General features: G+C 40.0%; 2 protein-coding genes across 3 annotated transcripts in view; one reads left to right on the top strand and one right to left on the bottom strand.

Moving 5' to 3' along the window:
• The window catches only part of sona (sol narae metalloprotease), a 92,568-nt gene that overhangs the window by 11,298 nt on the left and 67,924 nt on the right, over positions 1 to 13,346 (bottom strand). The window lies entirely within an intron of this gene.
• Positions 1,314 to 13,346, top strand: part of LOC143909018 (homologous-pairing protein 2 homolog) — a 30,327-nt gene continuing 18,294 nt past the window's right edge. Inside the window, exon 1 of the mRNA XM_077426904.1 lies at positions 1,314 to 1,376. The gene's annotated coding sequence lies outside the window, so the exon portion shown is untranslated. The remainder of the gene's footprint in view (positions 1,377 to 13,346) is intronic.

The following is a 13,346-nucleotide window of genomic DNA, read 5'->3' as shown; positions in this document are numbered from 1 at the left end:
AACCCCAAAACACTAAGACTATTGGGAAACAATATCAGGTTTTAACTAACCACACAGTGCGCTAAATATTAAAGTGATCACTTATTAATATCCAAATAAATTTTTCATCGTCGACTATATTCAAACAATAATATATTTATCAGTTATAGTGAAACTGTTATTGTCAATGAAATTATAATTTAACTGACTGAAGCAGTGAGTACGGACGTAACAATAGAATTACAAATTCACTTCTCAATGTCAGTGAATTTGTAATTCGAATGCTAATAATAATGTAATGCACCATGTGATAGTGCACGTCGTACTATCAACCCTAACTTAACCTAATCTTAAATAAATACATTAGTCTTGGCTGCCAAGATATGATATGTTTGCTTCCGCATGTTGCAAATGATAGTGAACCATGAGGAAAGTGGGAATGGACATGAGCGGGGTTGCGGGGTTGCGGAGAGGGCGTGTGAGTGCGAGTTGTGACGGAATGGGGATGTAGAGGAGCGGGGTTGTGACGTGGGTGGCGCGATTCGTGTCGGCGACGCACTCACAATAATCTTAAAATAATGGCATTTCACTATCATCCAACTGTCAAAAAATTATAATTTCACTAATAGGGGTCAATGAATATTTATGTAATTTCCGTAGTGAAAATATAACTATATCCAGCGAAAGTGTAATTTCACTGTGACATATACACTGCATGGACAGCTGCATCGTTTAAAAACGAGTGGGCCTAAAAATATAGAGTGATAAAAGGGTGATTGGATTATTCGTCACATTGAGGTGATCACATAGACAATTTTTGCCATGAAAATCGCGAATGATGATAGCATACATATAAATATGATGGATATAAGTCCAAAGTATGATGGACTTTTCGGCTGCCAGATGTTCCGTTATAGAGATTTTAGTGACTTTGTAACGAGTCCTTTGTGACCGGTAATCACCGAACCGATAAAAGAGGGAACTAAAATAAAATCAGGTTTTTTTCAATATTTTACCTTATATTAGCTACTTTGGTCTATTTATTATTCTTCTCATCTCTCAGTTCGATTTCATTAATCATTTTTATTGCCTTTAAGCATCCTGATCCCCCTATTCTATACAAAATTCAACAATGGATTCACTCGACACTGGCAGCATTTCCTACATGATACGCGACGCCCCCGCCTCAAAATAAAAATAATACACTATTTTGCATTGTAGTATTATTCAAATGAGTAGCGCATTACATGTATAAAATAGTAGCGATATACATACGTAACGGTAATGTTTCGCGTGAATTATTTTTATGGTCGTACCGAGTATCGTTTACGACTGCGCATCGTACGATCGCGAACACAAACGTCTACGCGTGCGGCGGGAGAGAAAAAACATCAACCGTAAGCGGAAAAAGCTCATATTTTCACGCAAATTTATCATTTTACCCAACCCGAACCAATGAACACTCGAAGTGCGATCATAAACAAAATTTCGAATTATACTGACGCACCGCCCCTCAATAATACGAATCCAAACTTTCAACCGTCACTTTTCGTATCAGATCGTTCGATCGATTTCGACTTTATATATTGAGTGTATGTGTGTAAACCGGAAGTGTATAATTTGGGTGATATGCTCAATTTTAGCGTACCGGGAGCGTTTCGTAATATGTGTCGAAATTTTTCAGAACATAACCTCAAATCTAATTGCTCGAGTTGTTGTTTTTGTAGTACAAGGTCGAGCGTACGCTTTCTTTATTGTTATTATTTATATCTTTTGTCATATGTATTATGTATGCAAGTGTCGTTTCGTTTGAAATGTTCAATTAATGTTTCGGGTGGTCGTTCAAATGTCACGCGCGCATTTTGGTCGTAACAGGTTGTTCAGCGGCCGTCTCGCAAAAAAAAAAAGATTTTTATTTATATTATTATGCATATACAAAATGTGCGACCGTAAAGAATGGACAAATTATCGCATAAATGCAATAAATCGCCGGGCTGCGATCAATTTACTGGCATTGTTCGATGTTTTGCGTTCATTGTTGCCGAAACGTGGAATTGAGGGGGAAATCTTTTGAAATATAGCCAAATCAGCGGCAATATCTTCATTTGGTTTGAATGCTAAAAAAAATTATGTTATAGATGACGTGTGGATGCCGTAAATCGAATTCAATCTTGATTGCTTTATTAGATGAATGCGATTTTTTATTTTATTTTAAGTTGTTAATATTATATTTTTACATATACAAGTCGGGACTCTACATCAATATAGAATTGTAAATTTAAATATGTCGGTGTTGTAAATTTTTAATGGAATTTTGTCCTATAATGTTTTGTGATCCTATATAGCTAATCAATCGCGCTACAGTCTCGTCCAGTTTTTGCAATGGCTATTTTTGTACCATATATACAAATGTGTGCAATGCACACAGGCGGCCGAAAGAAATGAGAGTCGAAAAAATTACATTCCTTAAAAAATACGAAATAAGACATTGTAATTTTTAAAATGCATGGTTGTCTTGTGGATTGCTATTGCAAGTTACAACTTGTAACACACCCAAACTATAATTCGTGGATATAACGGGATAGCAGGTATAGCTTCGGTCTGCGTAGAGCTAGATCTTTTATGTTCTACGATATTATCTTTGCGACTGCCAGTTGTATTACTTCAAGGATGTTGAGTATTGGTTGGTCATCGAAAGAACAATGTCCTAAATGTGGGATTTGGGATGAAAACACTATATTTTCATGAATGAACTTGAAAACGTCCAGTGTCTCTTGTCGTCCGGTCCTGTTCAGAACTAAACATTTTGGTTTTCTGTCTCTTTTTCTTGTTAATTTTTATTGTGATTAAAATTTTCGACTTATACCCCGAATTAATATGATTTATACAAATTCTAATGAAATTAAAGAGCGGCCGATCTAAGTTTGCACACAGGCGGTCGAACTCCTAGGCGCGGCCCTGAGCTTTTGGGCTTTTAAGTTGAAAATTAAGAGCCACTTGACAATCACTAAGGTTTTATTAGTGAAAATTGGCTCAAAAGCCTTTTTAACTTTAAAGTTCATGCGGTTAATAACCAGGCAGTTCATTCATCGATCCACCGCTATTAAGAAGAAAAAAAAGCTCATGATTCCAACTATGACTCAAGTGTAGGGATTCTTAATATGTCTTCATTAACATTATGAATCATCAAAAACATAAAAATAATTTCGCTATTATTTATATTTAAAAAATGGCCATAAAATGCTTTATTGCCTATTTGCATATTTGTCAGAAAATTACATCAAAATTTGATATTTATCTTATTGAATATATATAATAAAAAAGAAAAAAAACAAATTTCTCGCCCATATAATGTATGGACGCCCCCCGTTCAAAGAATGGTTCTCGGAATCTTCTTCACTTTTTTTTATTTAAAACACTCTCTCATACTTTTTTTTTTGCGATTTTTGCCAATTTTATTACGCCTCGAATGGAATAATCAATATTTACCTCGTCCAGCTGGTTCATTGGCGTCTCGCGCTAAAATTTACAATACGTAACCATTTATCGAATTAATTATTCGCGTCGCAAAAAATAAACCGTCATAAATTCGACTGTCGTTTTTCGGATAAATAACGAGAAAATCGCACACAGCCAACTAACTGACCCCGAGTTTTTTGACTCCATTGTGCCATTTTATTTCCCCCTTGGGGTTATTTCCTTTTTTTTTTGGGATCCCGTGGATGTGGGCTACCTACGGCTCGGTCGACAGGTACACAAAGAGTACGATTATATTGATATTGATTGGCCTAATCACACCTCTATAAAGTGGCGTTTAAAAAGCACCACACACATAGTCCCGCTTTTTTTTGTATATCGAGATGCTGCAAAAGGTCAAAGACTTTTCAAGATTGTAATAAAAAGGTTGCACGGGTTTTTCGAGATAGCAAATTTTAATATTTTTTTACGACGTTGAGTCACGCCCCCACCTTCTCTCCCTCTCCCTTTAATTTGATTTTTGGATGCGAAATGTTAAACAAAAGTTCAATGTTGTTTTGCGGACCGCCGTGCAAACAAATAAATATTTTACATGACAATTGATAATTTATGTTTGATGGTTCGTGCATATTTTAAAGCGTACTTTTTTCCCTTGCGTGTGTTAAATCTCATCCGGGGAATCCCACTTAGGTAGGTAGGGTATAAAAGAAAGGGCTTTGACCGATACGAAACAAGGAAAAAGTGTCACGAGTGTGAGAGTTTGCAGTGTCGTCCAATAATTGTGATGTTTATGACTATTTTTATAGATAAAGCGACATTTCGGCATTGCTATGACATCAGCCTATAGTCTCAAGAACCGGAAAACTTATACATTCCTACTTGAAAATAAATACTTTTCAACTGTATATAAATTGACAGTTTCAAATATATATGAAAAAAAAAACAGATTAACTCATTTGCTTGGTTTTGGCATATGTAATATATGTGTGTGAATACAAAATATATTTTAGACATTTAGTTAAACAATTTGTCGTAGGTCTTTCAAGGCCTTTCAAGGAATTACTAAACACTGACTTTTAAACCAGAATTCCCTTTCCGACAAAAAAAGTCTGAAAATTTGTTTTGGAAATCTTTAGCTAGGCAACAAATATCAAAGGCAACGATCTCTATCACAGACAAATTAGATGATAAATCTCCCTATGAGATTTATTTATTTTTACATATATACCAGGAAGGCCATATGCGCTTTCCTGGCCAATTACAAACAATGCAGCATTTTTATTACACAATTCGTTGAATTACGATACACTGAAAACTCGCAAATTAACGAGACATCTATGAATTGTACACAATTTTTTATTGTACATTAATCGTACTCAAATAGTGGTGACATAGTTGGTAGGAAGGTTTTTTAGCCAATTTTAATCGGAAACCTTTTCAGCAATGAAATCAGAAAAATTGGCAAACTGATAGGAAACGATCGACCTGGAGTCACAAATATCCAAGCACTACAGATATACTCACAACAGCTCATATGATTATAAAAAAAAGTAAAGTTAAAGAGCACTAAAATTGTTTAAACTGAGGATTTTATAATCATATGTATGTGTATTGCCAGTTAGACGTATGAATGTGAATCTTAGCCATTGAACGCCAAGATGCTACAAAAAGTCCAACGCAGTATGGAACGCTGTATTCTTGGCATAACGAGAAGAGATAGGAAACGGAATACGTGGTTGAGAAGTATGACAAGGGTAGTGGATATAGTGAAGGGAGTGAAGAGATTGAAATGGCAATTGGTGGGTAACGTTATTAGAATAATGGACGAAAGAAGTGCTAGAATAGTACTAGAGAGTATGTAAAAGGGTGAAAGGAAGATGGGTAGACTAAATTAGGAAAATGTGTGGGGTGAGATGGATGAGAGTTACGCAAAACAGAGAAGAATGGAAGCATGTTTGAGATGATGATGGTGATGTTATGTATAAATGCATAACCAATTTTAGAGTTGTTACTAGACTAAGACCCAAGTAGGAGATCTTACAATATTTGATTTAATGGGGAGATCATATTGGATTCTATTAACTTGTTATTACTCCAGGCAGGGATTTTATTGAAATGCTACATATTTAGTATGTATATTGCGATCAATTTGAATGGATTATCGCCTTTTCTGAGTGGAAATGAGTCACGAAAGTGGCGATCCTTTGGAAAATGGCAATCAGAAGGCAACATCGGACGATAAATCGCACGCGTATCAACCTGATGGGACATTACCGTTTCTGCCTTATCGAAGAAACAAAAAAAAACAAACTGGTTTTTGGACACATGTCGAATATGGATGTAGTGAATTTGTGTTTTTTTTTTTGCGTTACGGGTTTTTATTTGGCTATTAATCGTGCGACCGCAGCACCGGCATTAGCCCGCCGCGACGTATTAATGGAGACGGCAGGTGTTTCCACCTGTTAATTGATTTCGCGAGTCCTTCGCGTTCCCTCACTTGGTCTTTTCGACGGTTTTTTTTCCTGTCAAGAATCAATCACCTACTGGTACGTCTTCATTCGCCATCACTTAACGGCTCGAGTCTCTCACGTGTCCAGCGCTAGAGCCATCAGTGTCGAACCCACAACCCAGACCAACCCGAAATGTCAGATAAAGATCAAAATGGAATGAGCCATATCGAAGTTTAGACTCTTTTGATCCTATTAACACTTGAAAAAATCCTCAATGAACGTGTTATGATTTGTTTTTGTATACATACGATCTCACGTACGATCGTAAAGCTTTGATTTTGTCCCCCGAATAATGGTCGTTAGTGTGAAAAAAATTCCTCGCACCCAGATGGTTGAGTCTCGACCAGGTGTCCGTTTAAAAATTCCGGTCGTTTTTGTTTGTTTTTGATGACTAAGTGCCGATAAATCTATTATGTATTAATTTATTCAAGTTTACCTTCGTGTTGTTCCTTTGATGTCTACATTTGTAATTAAATGAATAAAAACCTCATCCTATCGGTCGTAGTTTGAGAATGATTTTGACATTCAGATGTGACTTTAGTGTGAACGCTTATTGTTCTACTTTTTATGGTGGTACCTGTTCCGACCAAGTCTTCATGGTCAGCTTTCGTGGCGTTACGACCAAAGGAGCCGTTTTGGAGGGAGATCGGCGCCGAGCGCGCGTACCCGCCCCCTATTCGTTTTCCGCGTCGGTCGAGTGAACATCTCTGTTCGCTACCGAGTTGGTTCCCACCACCGAGTCCCGATCAGCTCAGCCTTGATCGGCAGACGATACTGGAAGTACAGCTTCAGTATACGTCCGGTGAGAAGTGAGGAATTCCTGGTCTCTCTTCGTCGAAGTCAGATCACGTAGCCACGTGGTTGAGTGAGGTTACCATAACCTCTTGAACACGTGCGCGCTAATTTCAAGTCGGACTCCCCCCCCCCCCTTTTCTGTCCCCCCTGCTTGATCTCTGTATATACATATATATATAAAATACAGTCACCATACAAACAGAATTATAACCTGTTTTCATTACTATTCACTTTCCCGCCTTTGTCCCGTATCACCCTCACTTACGCACACTGTACGAGAGAGAGAGAGATATACATCGAGCCGAGCCGACAGCAGCAGAGACCAGACCACCGACGACGAAGGAAGGCACCTTGAGGAAACCAGCCCCGCCCACGCTTACCACGAGCTTCTACGAAACCGACTTCCGGGGTGCTCTCGAGTTGAACATCCCTGGAGTCTGTACATTTTGGTCCTTCGATTCCGTATGTCTTCAGAGCTGGTCTTCCAACGTCGTCGAATCCAGGTTGGTCGTAATTAGCATTTTTCTGTTGTTGTTGCTATTTTTTTTGGTCGTCAACGTCCATTTTGTTTTTTCCCGCGTCCATTTTTTCCTTTGTTTGATTTCGTCGCATTTCAATAATGGCGTCTTTGAGTACGCTTAAAAATACGCGGAAAAGAATTCGCGCTCGGTTAACGAGAAACGCGAATCAATTGGGGGACGATCTGAGCATCTTCGAGCTCAGAATCAGGCTCGAAACAATCAGACCATTACTGTCTGAATTCGAAGCGATCCAAGCTCAGATAAACGAGCTGGACCAAGAAGAGGCGCAGGCCTCCGAATCCGTCGTGGACCTATTTGATAGGGAGCATATGGCCGCCTTCGTGCGATGCACCGAAGCAATCAATTTGCGTGAGCCGCAATTGAGCGCTTCGCCGTTAGATGGCGCTAACCTCACAATGTCACCTGTACCGCAATCAAATTCGGCAATAAAATTGCCCCGTTTGGAGTTGCCCACCTTCGAAGGCAACGTCCAAAATTGGCCGCTTTTTTCACAACGCTTCTTGGCCGCTATGGCCGGCGAGAGTTCGCAAATCGCCCGGTTCCAATACTTACTAGGAAGCCTAAAAGGAGAGCCCCAACGTTTAGTTGACGGCTTGGAATTAGCTTCAGATTCATTTACGAGCGCGTGGTCCATTTTGGATCAACGCTATAACAACAAAAAAATTGTTGTTCAGTATCACCTTCAGGCATTGCTTGAAGCCGAGCCAGTCGTGAGCAACAATCACGTCAGTCTGCGTCGTCTCATAGATGATGCCAACATACATGTACGTGCGCTCGTTAACTTGGGCGTCCGGGTCGAGACCTGGAACGAGATTCTGGTGATGTTTATCACCAGAAAACTCGACCGGAGTACACTTCTGCAATGGGAGCTTCAGACTCCCAAGTATGAAGACTGCACGTTTAGCAAAATAATGCATTTTCTAACGTGCCAGTGCCAATCGATGGCAAATGCCGACTTCGTCTTAAAAGGCGAGTCGAATCCTCGACCAAGAACCATTACGAATCCGAAGGCAGCAGTTCTGCATGTGAGGAGGGAACGCCCCTCCTGCATCAGTTGCAGCGGAAGTCATTCTCTGCTAGCCTGTCCATCATTCCGCCAAATGAGCGGTGATGAGCGTAGGTCGAACGCCATAAAACGTCGACTATGTCTCAACTGCTTGAGGCCAGGGCACATAGTTCACGCGTGCCAAACAAAGCAGAGATGCTTCAAATGCGGTCATGCCCATCACACCATGTTACATGACTCAACTCCATACCAAACTTCGCCTTCAAATAAGGCCAAACATTATCGGAGCCCCAAGAAATCAGAGAACGCCAAACCCGTAAAATCATCGTTGGTTTTACACTCGGTGAGACGCGTATCGCCTTCTCACGCCCGAACTGTCCTGTTATCCACTGTGGAAGTACAAGTTCGCGGCGGAGATGGACGTTCGCACAAGGTTCGAGCATTGTTAGATAACGGCTCCGAACTCAACCTCATCTCTGAAGACTTAAGAAGGCGACTCGCCTTAAAGTCGAAAAGGATGGACGTCAACCTGGTAGGAATAGGTTCAAATAGGACGTCCATTACTAGTGGCGCGGTAATTCGAATTCTACCGCGCATCCCCAATCAGGGCTCCAGTGTTGATCTCGATTGCGCAATCATGCCCGAGATCGCGAATCAACTTCCATCGCGCAACGTGTCCGAGATTCGGAGCCATTTGCCGCTTCATCTCCCCCTTGCCGATCCGTCATTCGATATTCCCGGTACAGTGGATATGGTGATAGGCAGCGACGCCTATCATGCGATGTTACGCAATGGCAAACGTACCATTTTAGTTCCCTCCAAGTCACGCGGTGACAGAGGAGGACGCATCGCGATGATGAATACAGCTTTCGGCTGGATATTGGGCGGCTCTCTAGAAGCGCCCACAGTTTCAAGCGATTCTCGGAATTGCCATCACACAACGGGTCGTGATCCGTTATCTTGTTTTGGCGCGAGACGTCCAGTCAAGACAGTTACGCGTCCCCTGGACGAATCGCGTATTTACGCGGAACGAAGATTCCGCTTGCCGAAGCGCAATGTACCCGCGCCCTTTAACCCTCACATCTTTCGACCTTCCCAACCCAGCTCCCATAACTCCTGGCCAGTTCCTAGTTGGCGCACCACTAGTTGCGCAACAGCAGGAGGATCTGGTCGATCAACCCGGAGCGAGGGTGCTACCACACCAGCACATGCAGCAGCGGCCCCTGGCAGACAGGGGCACAGGAGTAGGTCCTACTACTCCTCCATCAGCAACACCAAGCGAGCAGTCCGGCGAGTAGCTCGACTGCCAGTCGAGCAGCACTCAGTGAATTTGTGCAACGGTGTGGCGAACGTTCATAACGTCCCACATTAAAGTTGGCGCGTTGTTTGTATCTGTGTTGTGGATTCAGTTTATGTGTTTTAACTTAAGTTTTTGAGTTGCTTTTCTTTTATGCTTCTCTTGTTGGTTTGATTGGTGCTTTGTAATAGAGCTATCAGGATAGATTGGGACATATAACGATTGAACAATATTGTTACCTAGCATTGGTGTTTGTTGGTGTTTTGGTTGTTTGTTTGTCTATTTTTTGTTTGTTTCTTGCCGGCTTAGTCAGCTGCTTATGTAGGATGGGAAACTGACGGTGGACTAATGTTATTTTGTTTGCTGACTGGGTTATTTTGTTGTGTTGTTTTTTATTTTGTTGTTATTTTTTTTGCTTACTTGCTTGGTTTTTGTGTATTTCATTAGTCGCTTGTGCACCATTAATTCTTGTTTGTTTTGGAATTCGATCCTCTGACTTCCAACGGGGGGAGTATGTTCCGACCAAGTCTTCATGGTCAGCTTTCGTGGCGTTACGACCAAAGGAGCCGTTTTGGAGGGAGATCGGCGCCGAGCGCGCGTACCCGCCCCCTATTCGTTTTCCGCGTCGGTCGAGTGAACATCTCTGTTCGCTACCGAGTTGGTTCCCACCACCGAGTCCCGATCAGCTCAGCCTTGATCGGCAGACGATACTGGAAGTACAGCTTCAGTATACGTCCGGTGAGAAGTGAGGAATTCCTGGTCTCTCTTCGTCGAAGTCAGATCACGTAGCCACGTGGTTGAGTGAGGTTACCATAACCTCTTGAACACGTGCGCGCTAATTTCAAGTCGGACTCCCCCCCCCCCCTTTTCTGTCCCCCCTGCTTGATCTCTGTATATACATATATATATAAAATACAGTCACCATACAAACAGAATTATAACCTGTTTTCATTACTATTCACTTTCCCGCCTTTGTCCCGTATCACCCTCACTTACGCACACTGTACGAGAGAGAGAGAGATATACATCGAGCCGAGCCGACAGCAGCAGAGACCAGACCACCGACGACGAAGGAAGGCACCTTGAGGAAACCAGCCCCGCCCACGCTTACCACGAGCTTCTACGAAACCGACTTCCGGGGTGCTCTCGAGTTGAACATCCCTGGAGTCTGTACAGTACCTGTTTTTTTATGTATTTTGACGGGAAATTCAAATCAAACCATCCGTTAAATGTCGAACCTCTCAAGCAAACTTCCTAGAAACAATGGTGTAATAACGTTCATCCTTCACGCTGTGGATCATTGAACAAAGCGTAGAAATTGAACTTAATTAATTTTCAATCATGGATGTATTATTATACTTTGTATGAAGAGACAAAGGGGAATCAATTTACCATGAAAATTCCAAATTCGAGCGAAATAAACTATGTAGTTCATGACCAGTATAATATTATGCTTTGAACTAAAAATGACATCTAACCATACTTTGAACATAAAGTTACATATGTCAAAAATCTTCAACAGTAGGATTTAAGCTGTTGACAAGGTTTGGATGCCATTAAATGCAAAAAAGGCCATCACATGTCAGAATTTATCAAATTTATCTGACTTGATTGAGATTGTTCCATAGAAAAGTGGCAACATAAGACTTTTTCTTCCTGCCAGAAAACAAGAGAGTATTTCCGGATGACGCTCTGATGACGCTCAATTATTTGAAAAATTAAAATTTTCAATTCCAAGCAGATATTGACACTTAAAATTGAGTATTTATAAAAAGCAGTTCTGAAGACAAATGTCTAGATTTTAAATTGAGGTGGTTTCATACAAAATTGGCATTGTCAAATATTGAACACAATATCCTCTTCAAAAGGCAAATATGTATGCACTTCACATTGAAAAAACACCCTTTTCGGGATACTTTATTAAACAAAAATCTTTATCATTGGTAAGTAAGTAATGATGCTTGAAATTGAGTATGTTACTTTAAGAAGAAGAAGAAGAAGTGTTAAAGAAACATACCGAAGTTTGCACAGTCGAATATTTGTAAATTAGAGGACATTCACATCATCAGCGACATAAAATTCAAAGTTGGCATGACTAATTTTCATTTTTAAGTCAAAAGATATTGTATAATATACATACATAATGTACTTATATTTTTTTTTATTCAAATACCAGAATTCGAATGGGTGAAATTTTAATAATACAACATTCCACTAATAAGACGTCGCCAATAATGATCATTTCGGATTTGATTTCAGGTGTTCGCCGAGTGTGAAGATAGAGTGCCTCGAAAAACAATGTAGCACTTTCAAGACCTCAGATTGCGAATTCGATCCGTTATCGTTTCAATTACATACATATGCATGTATGTATGAATACAAAGGGAATATCTTCCGGCGAATCGTCGGACATTTGTCCTTGCGGTCGCGGCAAAGAGCTTTTGCAGAATAAAAGTTCGGCGATACGAAAAGGTTGACGACCCCCGCATGCATATTCATACGCAAATGTGTCCATGGAGCAAACAAGTAATGGTCACCTATAAATTATGAGACACTGTCCGACCATTGGAGCCGCTGACGGGTGCGGGTTCCAAGTTCACGGCCGGGCTTCAGGGCCAAACCGAGACTTTGGATGTATAATATATGCTTGTGCCCATTATCAAAAACACCAAAATGCAATCAGAGACTATCAATACCCCGGTGCAATGGATATGCATCGTGTGATAGAAAATTAGCGGTGGAGAGTAAAAAAAAATGTCTGGATTTATAGTACATGTTAATGTGCGTGATCGCGTGACGCGTCAGAATAAACAATTCGGATTTGAATTGTATATTGGATACTCGTTAGTTTGAGGAATTCTTTATGAGCCTCTTCTTGCAGGGATTAAATGCATGAATGCAAGTTCAATTTAATTGCTCAATCTGTTAATGGCTTGCATTCGTGTTTGTTAATCTTTTTCCTGTTCTTCAGGTGGTTTTGTGACCGTAGACCTCCGTTATTGACAGCCACTTCTCTTAATCCGTCCAAATGATTGTTAATAAGTTGTCGAAATTAAGAGACTGTCTAAGCAAAATGTATGTTGGTTGAAGGCTGTGAGTCTTGCATTGTTCAACAATAGTTGAAACGTCAATGAAACCCATCAATATCGATTGGAAGCTTAGACTTTGATAGAAAAAAAATCCGAAAGGTGAAAGCTCTTCATATAAAAGCACCATTGTAATATAATTTCTTCTTTAATAAATTATATTCGTTAGAGTGAATCTTTAATTTTCTATTTTTACTTTATCTATGTATAATACGTAGTAACAATAGATGATTTTGTAATCTCGAGATTTTAACTGATTCGAATCGATCACTGATCACACTTTTATGATCTAGAAAAAATGTGTGTTAATATTGGGGATATTTTGAAAACCGTTCGTCCTATGGAACTGAAACTCGGTTACTGAAATTCTTATCGATACGATGCTAATTTTTTTAATTTTTTCTTATAAATCCGCTATTTAGTCACAGTGCCAAGCTTTGCTTGGGCCAAATTTTCATTGGGTCTCCAAAGCATTAGGAAAGTTACCCTAAAACCACAGCAATGTATTAAAACATATTTATCAATTAAAAACTAAAGCATTTAAAAATGTGAATAAATCAACAAATATTGTCCTCTTTATGATTATTTCAGATGAATAAATCTGTCTATTGTGTCGGTAAAATCTGTCATTAATGTTAAAATGTTTGAATTTTG

The sequence above is a fragment of the Arctopsyche grandis genome, chromosome 3 (genome assembly GCF_051622035.1).
Source record: "Arctopsyche grandis isolate Sample6627 chromosome 3, ASM5162203v2, whole genome shotgun sequence".
Classification (NCBI taxonomy): domain Eukaryota; kingdom Metazoa; phylum Arthropoda; class Insecta; order Trichoptera; family Hydropsychidae; genus Arctopsyche; species Arctopsyche grandis.
The sequence above is the reverse complement of the archived record's forward strand: the minus strand, read 5'-3'. Positions and strand labels throughout refer to the sequence as shown.